A 12,043-nucleotide genomic window follows, 5' to 3' on the forward strand; every position below is an offset into this window, starting at 1 on the left:
TGAAACAAACACAGAAGGTCATGGAGGGTGAAAGGTGACACTTCGTTGATTCTTTTGTGGGCTCCCTGTTCAATTTTAATTTGGAGTCTCCGTGGAGGGAATTGCTTGCTGGTTACACCAATGGCAATCTTTGCACTGGCATTATAGTTGTTTTAATATGAAAAAGAGTACTGTAATTATTTTCACATTCCTTCCACCTATCAACTTTGGAATCTGTGAGGTCCATTTTCTGTGGTCTGTGATATTGGGTGTGCGTGTTCAATATCACTCATTTTCTACAGTGATACGGATTAGACTATCTGTGTCTAATAAATGCATCCATAAGGCATAATAAAAATAATTTGTTTCTATGCAAATGTTATGGTTCTGTCCTTGTACTGTGCCTGGGCCAGCTGCAATCTGGAAAGTATGACCATAACTCATTCAAAGCCCTCTCTGACTTCGGTCTGCCCCTTCAATCTCGGCCCAATGGGAATATATTCACTTGTTTTTATGTACAACAAGTGCTTTGAATGGGCCGGTACTGTCTGGTACGACGTACCAACACTTATTTATTTTGAAAGGAAGAGTACTGGCACTTCTAAAGAGAGACGTAATACTTTTAATTGGACCGTACCGGCACTTCTCAGAAACAAGCAGGAATTCTGGTACAGATTACCTGCACCCTGCACTTCTGTTTTTTCATTTCAGCACTGTGTACAACAGTTTCCAGAAAGCATTGTCAAGTATTCATGGAAACCTGACAACCACTGTATAATAATTTCAGTTCTACTAGTTCTGCTATGAATAAGCAGAGGATTCTCACTTTCAAGCGTCATTTGAGAATAGTATTTAGTCCCTGGGGCACGGATTGGCGCTATAGGGCACCAGGGCTTTTCCCATGGACCTAGCAGGGCGGGGGTGGGGGGCCGGTTTCACTACTGGTGGGGGCAGTTTTGTGGCTGGGGTTTGGCGACCTTGTTTCTTGCCTGTAAGGCATATTAAATAAACAATACAAAACAAATGGCTTTAACTCCTTGATCGTGGCCGGAATTTCTCTGCGGTGCGGGCAAATCCCACGCGTGCGCAGATAGTGCGGCTCCCGGCTGTCCAATGCACACGCCCACAGTGATGTCGGACAACCCCCGGCCGACCGATGTCACAGTGGGCGTGGGCGTTGGATGGCCGGGAGCCGCACTAAGGCAGAAGCCACCGCCGGCCCGGAGGATGCGTGAAAACCGCAGCGGACTGAAAAAGACCCCCCGCCAGATTAGGATGGCTGGGGGATCGTTTTTCAGTCCGCAGCTTTTCCACCGCGGTCGCCTCCTGTCAGCGGCGGAAAAGCACTAACATGGCTGAGACACCGCCAGCCATATTAGGATGTCTGGAGGAACATGCCTTTACACGGCGGCATTTCCGCCGTGCAAAGGCATACGAATTTTTGTTTGGGGGCATGTTGCGGGCCCTCAGGAGTGAAAGGGGGTGGGTGGTGCACATGGGGGGTACCTATGGTACCCCCCTGTATTTGCCTGCACAAAGCAGCAGGCACCGCGCGGTGCCTGCCGCTTTGTGCTTGCAAATGCACAACTTACATTTTTATCATTGCGGCGGGTGCTGCTTCAAGCAGCACGGAGGGACCGCCGCTGCCCCTACGGACGGTCCCTCCTACTCTATGGTGGCGGACGGACTCAGGTCCGTCCGCCATCATAATCGACGTCTATGTGCGCACGCGTGGGATTTTCCCGCACAGCAGAGAAATTCCGTCCTCGGTCAAGGGGTTAAACTGTTTGTTTTTGCATTTGGGTGGTTCCTGTCTCACGCAGGGCCGTCACACGCAGCGCTGAACTTTAGGGTTTTGTGGGACACAGGGGGTGAGGAGTTTACTACTGCATAGCTCATAGTACATATAAGAATATTTTGTTGTTGTTGCAGTTTTATATAGCTGAACTCAACTCAAAGGTATCAGAGAGCTTTACATGACTACCAGTTGCGTTACAGAAGCCCACACTCATTTTTTTTTTTTGGCACTGGAAGATTAAGTGATTTGCCCAGAATCACAGGATGCTTGAGCCGCTTGCCTCACACCCTGGTTACCCAGCTTCAAAGTCGGCCGCTTTGGCTCTTAAGCCACAGCCTCTTCAAAAATTCAAAGACTGGCATTCCTTTAGTATGTGATTTTTGTAATGCATTTTAGTTTAATATTTTTAATTATACCATTTCATTGAGTGCCAATAGTAAGAAGTGACAGTTTCTAATCGTGAACTTAGAAACATTCATGCCTCAACCGCCACCCTGCTGACAGCGCATTCAGTAAACAAACAGGAAAGCTTTTTTTTTGTAGCCTGTACGTTGGCTAGGCTGTTACTATAGATGGAGCAACACTATAGTCTTTTGCTTTTGTGCAGCGCAAGCCCTAATAAGATGTGTTTAGAATTTCTCTCATGTGATGATGAAAAAAAGAAGCACTGTGAAAAAAGAAATTCCCTGAGATCACAAAAAGTGGTCAAGTAGAAGCTGAGATTTATGTAAAGTTGTTTGCAATCCATCTCTCTCCCAGTTTAGATCAAAGCATAAATGTTTTGTGTTTAATTGTTTTAGGTGGTAAATCGGGGCATTGTGTTAAACACATCCAGGCTATTCATGCTTCATAGGGCTTGGAGATAGTAGTGTTTTAATGCGAAAATGAGATGACCCACCCTTGGTCAGTGCATTGAGACTATTTGCTACATATAGCAAAAAACGTACAGTCTGTAATCATTGGCATCCATTCATGAATTAGTTCATCCACCCACCGAACTATTTATTCATTGTGCCCGCATCCCTTTCTCCAATCCCCATCCATTCAATATTTTTCAATAATTTCTTGAACCCCCTCCCCCCTCCAAAAAAAAACCTCTTGCTCACTTGCTACATGAGGGATAGGTGCTTGTCTGACATCATTTGCCAGGGCTGCTTTCGATTCTCAGTTCGGTCCTGATGGGATTAGACACAGCTTTGAATGGTCTTTTGCTGCTCAACCATGTAATTGGGCGTGCTGCTGGGTGAACGTCTCATAAACTGCCAGTACGCAAACCGCCATATGTATGATTGATTGCTGAACCTCAGTGTTCTGGAACTCATCTTGCCTGTTTGCCATCATAATCCAGCCTTGCTTTTTCAATAGTCTCTTCCCTGTTCCTGAACAACCTGCTACAGATTTCTTCCATTCCCTACATGGCATGTTGCACTTTTCTGTCCTTAGTCAACAGTCGGTTACAGGCATGTGCTGCTCCGTCTCAGTTTTTGCCCGAATTGTTCCTTTTCCCTTTTCACTCTTCTCTTTGCTTCCTGTCTGCGTTTCTAACCCATTTTTTTCCCTTTGGCAATTCTTGTTTTTCTGTTGCCCACTCCATTATTTGCTCCCACCTCCTTATGTTTGCTCTTTTTGCCTAACCATAGCTTGTATTTTTAAACTCCTTCTTCTTGTCCTGTTGTATTTAGCCCCAAGCTTTACCATCATGCATTACCCTGCCTTGAGTGTTACACTTCTGACGCTCATTGCGCTTGTGGAGCTCTGTTAACCCGCTTTACCTTGCTACTGTACTCTTGCGTTTTTTTCTACCATTGTATTTCTGGTGATTGCCCTGCTCTATTTGTTCTCCTTTTTGTTATTTTAGTTTGCCAGTCCCATGCATAAACATCTGTTTCGTGTGTCCTGCACCCGTTTCCATAAAGCAGTCTTGTTGCTAGTAAATGGGTTACTTTACTGTTTTGGCCTGAACTGTGTTTGCTTGTATTTCTTTTGCACAGGTGATGGCTGCTTGGAGGAGGTAATTTCTGAGCCACCCTTTGTCGTGTGTTATGTATCTTAATTGCTACAGTGTGGTAGTGCTATATACTTAAGACTGTTGGGCGTGTTTCTGGTTGAACCAAGAGCTTTTCATGTTGAACCCAGTGTGTTTGTCCAATTGGTGGTTCCTTTCCCTTTTGATGCACAGTAGGGTTTCCTAGCCTCTGCTCTCTGGCCTTGCCTGATCCTACTAGCTCCTGCCATTACTGCCAGCTCCACTTCCTTTCTACATCATCCTAGTGCACTCTAGTGTGACATTTCTTGATCTTAAAGCCAATAAAAAAGCCCTTTACATGGAAGATTTTATATACAAAACTTCTACATAATCAAAACTGTACTCAGTTTGTTCACCACAGAAGGATGAAATGCTCTGCCCACCCTTCTGCGATCTGAACCTGTGTTCCCTGATTTATTTGACAGATTTACCAGGGAAGGCCTAGAAAGCATGTAATACAAGAATTCCCTTCGGATGCTTTTGCCATCTGATTACACGGGAAGTTCAGAGGTCTGCTGGCAATCTGAATCTCTGAACCAGTATAATCTAGTCACAACAGACGGATGGAGGTGCCAGTTCTTGTTTTGTCAATTTACTTTTATGTTTTTTAAGCATATATGAGCGGAAACACTTGGGGGATGCTTTCAGCCATGTTTGCGGATTCAACGAAGCATCCGGAAAGCAAGCGTACCTACAATATATACATTTTAACGTGTGTTTGGGATTGTGGTGACAGTTGTGAAAATGTGTGTGGAGTAAAAATACAAAAGGGTGAAAAATGTGCGCAGTACGATATAAAAATAAGGCCACAGACTATGAATTCTGCTAACAAGCAACACAATGAGATTGTTTAAATTAAATAATAGAAATTATTGGAGGAATATCATCTGCAACATGCATAGTATAAGCCACACTTTAAAAAACGAATTGCTTGTGCTTCATCCTGCAAAAGAAGCAATTGTGTACAACTGATTGCACCGAAACATTGCTAATGTATTCTTTTTTTCACTAGAACCTTTTGGGGTTATTCATATACCCAGTGATGTGAATAATGTTACCATTTTTATCCGCTATCCACTAGTTCCACACATTAGTCTACATTAACTTCCACTGAGGTCTACAATTTCATTGGGCTGAAACATGTGCCAACTTCAAATTTGAGTGGTGCTATTTCCCAAGGTGTACAGTTTGTGGTCATGTTTAATCACCTCAATTACACATCATACCTGTGCATACTGTCCACTAATCTACAATTTTCTATGCACACCAATTTTGGTTCAGTGGAGTATTTTGATTGAGTATGCAGTTTTATGGAATGACTACGTATGTAGCAAAAATATAGTTGGGTGCCAGCTCGACAATATTTATGCATATACCACTACAACTAAAATAACATTATGCATGAAGGACCTTTATAGTCCTTGCACTATGTTATTGAGTATCACCGTGAAATTGTTTAAATGAATGGAAATAGTAGGTGTAGGGCCACCCTGTGTGCAAGGACCTAGGCCTTGGAATCTGGAGTAGAAGAAGGTGACAGTATTGAAAAACAAATGGCCCTATTTACAGTTTGATGGATCGGACACTCAGTCACACACTGGTGGGTGTGGCCTCCGCCTAAAGACAAAGCACACTAAATTCAATGGCACTTTTAATACGAGGAACCGGATAGTTGTCATATTTTGACAATTTATCTTGACTGCCAAACTAACAAAGGCTAAAAGGTATTGAGGCAAACGCAAGGAATATTTAATAAGTTATTTTTAGAGGCCATTTCTTTGACACCGGCTGGCTTCTTTATTTTTCATGACATTTACCACCAAACCAGCCAGAATAGTCCAGACATTTTAGGTTTATTGCGATAGGTATAAAAAAACACAATGCATAGTGCATACAAAATTAACACTAATTACAAAACGTGTAAGAGCTCAAAGTCTTGAAAAGTATTAAAAATGAGCATAAACGAGACGAATAAACTGTGCTGTTGTTTCTAAAAATAAAGATACTGAACCCGAAAGGCTCGGCCTTCTGTTCCAACCTCGGTGGACTCTATTCCTGTTTTTGTTCGCTCTGATTTTTGTGAACTAACTATAGATCGCAGCTGGAGGCTGAGCAAAGGATCGATCGGCTGAAAGCAACTGATGCCTGGGTTCACGAGCAGGAACCTGTACATGGCAAGACGAGGATCTGCATTACATGTAAGGAAGCCACAGATAGTCTCCAGAAGTGGCAACAACTAAAAGAAGGGGTCTGAATGACTAGTTATAAGGTTCGATTAGAGACTGTCTGATCCATAATGTTATTGGGGTGGGGGAGTGGGGGGCAGGGCTGCTGTGTCTTGCTTTATAGGCAGTATTTCTGGCCCTTTTGCCTTTCACGTTTTGCACAGGTACATTTCACTTTATATTTAGACAGGATGTGAGGGGTTGCTGGGGGGCACACAGGAGTCTTTTTTTTCTGACAGCCAAGGAATGGGGTTGCCTTTTCCCCGGGTGATAAGCCAGAGGGAGTGGGGTTGCGGTGGGGAAGCGGGTGCATCTCTAGTTGTTTATTCTTGATACACTGATAATAATTCCTATTCCGTCGTGTGTCGACCCCCCCCCCCCCGTGCTTACCTGCACAAACCACTGCTGCTGCATGTAAAGATAGGATGCTGCTTCAGCAACTAGACCGTAATACTTTCTCATACACTGCTCAGCAGGTCTCAACCCGAGGGGTAGCCATCCTAAGACTCTACTCCTTCGATTGTAAAGTTCTACAATTCGCTACAGAGCCACATGGCAGATGGGCAACCTCCCAGATTGAGGTGGCTAGCCAAGTTTATATTATCTGTTCTGTCTATGGCCCCAATGAAGGTGTCCAAAAGCTGTTAGATGTCCTAAATGTTGAACTCACGTGGTGGCCCGGAGAGTCATTGGTTCTTGGTGAATTTAAGTGTATCATGAGTTACAAGCATGATACAACAAATAGAACTGCCACTCTGCACATGACTAAAACTAGGCAGTCTATTGAGATAGTTAGAGCGCATAGCCTAGTAGACTTCTGGAGAATAGTTTATCCAGTCACCCCGGGGTATACATATTACTCCTTGACTTATTATTGATATGATATTTCCTTGTAGAGTTTGTACTGTGTTTCTTGTATTGAGCTGTGCCCCAAGATTACTTCAGATCCTAATCCTTTATTGCTAACACTCTATTTGACTCCCAAAGTGAATCACAAAGATGGACTTTCCTTAGATTATATTATTAATTATGGAGTATCTAAAAAGGATAAATATCCTGCTAGCAGAATTTATATCTCCTAATGTGAGCTCTTCCTTTCTTAATATCGCCAAGGACACCTTGAAAAGTTCTGTGCTGGGAGTCACAGCTAGCAAAATAAGCATCATAATTGTCAAGTACATCTATTGATTCTGAGCTGCTATGGTGGGAGCAGAAATATGCTAGAGCGGTTCTAGAGAATCATCCAAATGAGCCAAAGGTACAATTTGATATGATTAAGTGCCGGAGCGGTGTCGATCGTATACAACAAGATAAGGCCCCTGCGGCTTATACTGCTAGTAGGGTGACTTTATTTGAATAGGAGGAAAAATTGGGAAGGTGCCGGCTTACAAAATTGCTGATAGCAAGAGTCCGAATACAGTTAAATGCCTTAAAAACAAGGATGGAAATAGCACATTTAATTACAGGCTACCCTATATCAACTTAGGGTTTTTTATAAAGAGCTATACACAGAAACCCTGGCTCTGATCACGTGGAAAATGGGGTACATATTAGCAGCTAATATTCCTAGGCTGAGCCCATTCAAGCTAGAGGCACTAGAAGATGCGATTACTGTGGAAGAGCTAAAAGGGCCTATGATGATTTCTCCCCTCGAGGAGGGCAGCAAACCAGTGCTACTTATGGTCGTTCTTCATGTTCAGCCAAGGGGGTGATACTCCAGATTCTTGAAAGTAGACTAATATTGTTATCTTTCTCAAGAAGGATAAGCCAGGTGGCAAGAAGGGGTCATAGCGACCTAAAGCTCTAATCGATTAAAATGTTAAAATCTAAGCTAAAATATTGGCCTTGAGGCAGGCCATCTATATTAAAAGTCTGATGTGTTTGCAACAGCATGGTTTTATCCTGCGTAAGGACACCATCAATCATATGAATATCACTATAGCATTATTTGACGTAGTAAACACTCTGTGAAGAAATGTAGGATTGATTTTATTAGATACCGAGAATGCGTTTGATAGGGTTTCATGGGCTTATTTGTTGGTAACTCTGGATTACGGGCATCAGGATAGGTATTTCAACCGAGTCCATAGTTTATATGCGGTCCCAGGGGCCCACGTGGTTTTAGCAGGACATAGTTCTTCAGTGTTTAACTTATCACGTGGTACTTGGCAGGCGGTTGCCCACTCTGCATTCTTTTGTTTGCCCTGTATTTGAAACCCTATCTGCGGCATATAGCCAAAAATCCTGGGATAATACAGGTAGTGCTGAACAGGATCGATTAATATCAATGCTTAGGTAGATGACGCAGCTCTGAACTCTTCAGAACCAATTCAAACTGTTCAATGTATTGCTGATGAGGCAGAGCGATTTGGGGGCTTTTTAAGGTTACTATCTTATCCTCCAAAAACCCAAACAATTCTTAATTATGCATCTACCATGAAGAAACCAAGTGTAGTTAAAACCTATTTACAAGTGAAGATCACATCTTCCAATAATAGCATAAAAAGCTTAAATTATGAACAGTTGTTGCGTCAGTCTGTAGCTAAAATGCATTTATGGAATCAGCAACCAATTAGTATAACTGACTGCTGTAACACCATCAAGATGAATATCCTTCCTAAATTTCTCTATCTCTTCCATGCGATCCCCATCCGAGTGTCAGACTCTTTTTTAGGATACTTGAAAGAGCAGTTGGTAGCTTCATATGAGGATACAAGAGGGCCAGGCGGCCTATTCTGTTTTTGAAATTTCCCCCCTAATCAAGCGGGGTGGTCACTTCCTGACTTCAGGATTTATTTCTGGGCCTCTTTTGCATCTCGTATTTGGTGCCTTCTCACAAATTGCCATACACTAGTTTATCAAATACTGGCTGGGGGAGAATGGAAGTTTTTTTGTGTAGACAATCTAAACCTAATTATTTCAATAGGATCAATTTTAAGTTAGTTACTGATGTCCAGAAAATATGGGGAGATATGTGTTTGGCCTTTCAAGTTCAACCTTTACACTTTTACACCCCTCTCTTGTGGAATCCATCTTTACCGCCTATTTTTCAGAATACTGCTTTTAGATCTTGGTATTTTAGCGGAGTTAAAATGGCAGGACAATTATTCAATCATCAAGGCTTTTGTACCTTTGCTGTACTACAATTAATATAAGGTCACCCTCAAAATACTTTCTTCAAATATCTACAAAACTATTTTCAATGCAATTTTTCTAGTAATATCATCAGTGAAGATTCAGAGTTGATGTCATATGTTTCAAGCAGGTTATAGTTAGGAATTATCCTTTAAAAAAACCTTAAAAATTAATAGAAAAAACCATAGGTTTCAGGGGTGTTATATTTAGCTGGACATTTCACTCAAACAAAATGATTGAAATTCCTCTGTTATAGTTAGTTGTACTAACTGTAACTCTCGCGCCCACAATCCACTGGAGATGATGTCACATATTACATCATTCATGACATGGTTAGTGACATCACTGATGACATCTCAAATGACATCACTGATGACATCATCCACGTGACAATCAGATACACCTCATCATACAGTACTATAACCTTTTATCACTCACTGTAAAATACACAGTACCATATTTGAATCCATTGACACAGCAATACAAGTATCTAAAAACCCACTCAGTGATTTCTAGATCTACACACACATCTAATCAATTAACTATAGATTTACTCATACATGTTGTCAATGATCAATAGACCACTATCAAATATACTTATACACCTATATTGTCATTATACACCAGCACACATCCTATTCACTTATGCAGTCTCCATATTTACATTTTCTCAGCTACCCACTTATACAAATAGCACTTTATGTATTCATATAGATAGTAACTCATACTTAGGGGTCGATTCCGATTCAGGAAAAACGGCTCCGAATAGCAGTTCGGACCGTTTTTCCTGTACGAATCGTACCCTGCAACGTCCCCCGTACGTACGATGTAGTACAATGCCCTCCCAATGCAGCTCCCCGTACGAATTGTACCAGGAACCGTAAGATTCGTATTCCCGGACGAATCTCCGCCGGAACACGCAGCAAGAGACGTTTGTACGTCTCGACGCAGGTTTTCCCAACCCAGCAAGTACGATCCGTGTCGGGTACGCACAGTACGACCCTTTTCTACGGGAGCTGAAAACTGCCGTAAAAGCAGAGTTTGCATCAAAACAGGTACGGAACGGCCCTGCCGGGTATGGTGCGTACACCCCATGATCGCAGGGGTACGGTGCATACCCCTGCAATCATGGGGGTACGCACCGTACCCCGCGATCATGGGGTGTAAGCACAGTACCCTATGTTCGCTGGGTGTACGGCACAAACACCTTTTGATCGCAGGGGTACGGGCGTACACCCCATGATCGCGGGGTACACACCGTACCCCTGCGATCATTGGGTGTACGCACCGTACGGTGTGTATGTGATTGTGTGCTTTTCCGTACAAACCGTCCTTACCTGACGTGGACCGTACGAATCGCGTCTTCATCCTCCGGTCCGGATCGTACTCGTCGGGTCGTATGGCATGTTTACGGATCGTACGGTTCACTGTGCGGATCTGTGTCGTACGGTTTCAGCCTTGCAATTCGTACTGGTCGCGACGATTCGGACGGATTGACGGGAAATGTATCGTACTACGCAATTCGGACAATCGTGTACAATTCGTACGGCGAGCGCTCCGGATACGATTCGGACAACGCTTTTTTCCCGAATCGGAATCGACCCCTAAGTGTGTTATGAAATCACTATTACAAGTATACAGTTATCTATACAGTCACTCATGCAATCAATGAGTTTTATGTATACTTATTTATATACAACAACTGTCACATACACTGCTTTTTATTTTTTCTACTTTGTTGGACATGTACCATTGAGAAATATATTTGCTCATCACCACACCCATAAAGATATTCACTCACCCAAACAACTATTATAACATGTAGTCTTAACGTCATATACCTACTGAATTAAATATTCACTTATATTTGGGCAGTCACAGATCCCCCACCGAACCACACACAGATTCACTCTCCAATACAAATAGTCAGTTAAGTAATTATTAACTAATATAGACTTTCACATAGCTAGTAAGCAACTGGTGCAGCAGTTTACACAACAACTAACCTAGTAATCCAGATATTCCCACAGTTTAGTCACTATCCAATATGTTTAGTGAGACACTATAAATTACTCAAGTAAACAATCAATCACACTGCTACTAAATCCTCTATCCAGATATTTATATATCCGCTGATTCTTCAATGCAGATTGGTGTATATATAATACATATTTAAATAACAAACCAAACCACATTCACTGGATGATGTCATCAGTGATGTCATTTGAGATGTCATCAGTGATGTCACTGACCATGTCATGAATGATGTACTATGTGACATCATCACCAGTGGATTGCGGGCACATGAGTTACAGTTAGTACAACTAACTATAACGGAGGAATTTCGATTGGTTTTGTATGAGTGAAATGTCCAGCTAACTATAACACCCCTGAAACCTATGGTTTTTTCAATTAATTTCTAAGGTTTTTTAAATGATAATTCCTAACTATAACCTGCCTAAAACCTATGTTTTTTTCAGTGAATATTAAACATGCTTAAGTCTACTTCAGAACAGATGTTAGGATGCGCCATAAACCGCAATTAGCAAGTGTTTTCCTATCGGTCCTCAAATCCAAAGCCGCCTTGTAAATTCAACGCTATTGCCATACCTCCCTCTTCCTTTTTATATTCTCGTAGAAACACCTACCTTGCCACAGAGAACATCTACATTGCAACTCATTGGAGATACGAGGTGAGCCCTTAGCAAACCGGCTGCTAACATGCATTAATACATCTTAGCGTCACCTAGTAAATAGGGCTATATAATTTTCACCGCATTTTTGCCTTTTTAAAAAAAATTGCAGTGAAATGGCACTTGTTAATATGCCCTTAAGTTTGCTATGACAGAGCGGGAAACTCGACTCCCGCCCTCCCATAGC

At 42.2% G+C, this 12,043-nt stretch overlaps 1 protein-coding gene across 1 annotated transcript in view; it reads right to left on the minus strand.

Moving 5' to 3' along the window:
- MANEAL (mannosidase endo-alpha like) overlaps positions 1-12,043 on the minus strand; it is a 252,251-nt gene that overhangs the window by 107,471 nt on the left and 132,737 nt on the right. The gene's annotated exons all lie outside the window — the stretch shown is intronic.

The sequence above is a fragment of the Lissotriton vulgaris genome, chromosome 2_1, assembly GCF_964263255.1.
Source record: "Lissotriton vulgaris chromosome 2_1, aLisVul1.2, whole genome shotgun sequence".
NCBI lineage: Eukaryota > Metazoa > Chordata > Amphibia > Caudata > Salamandridae > Lissotriton > Lissotriton vulgaris.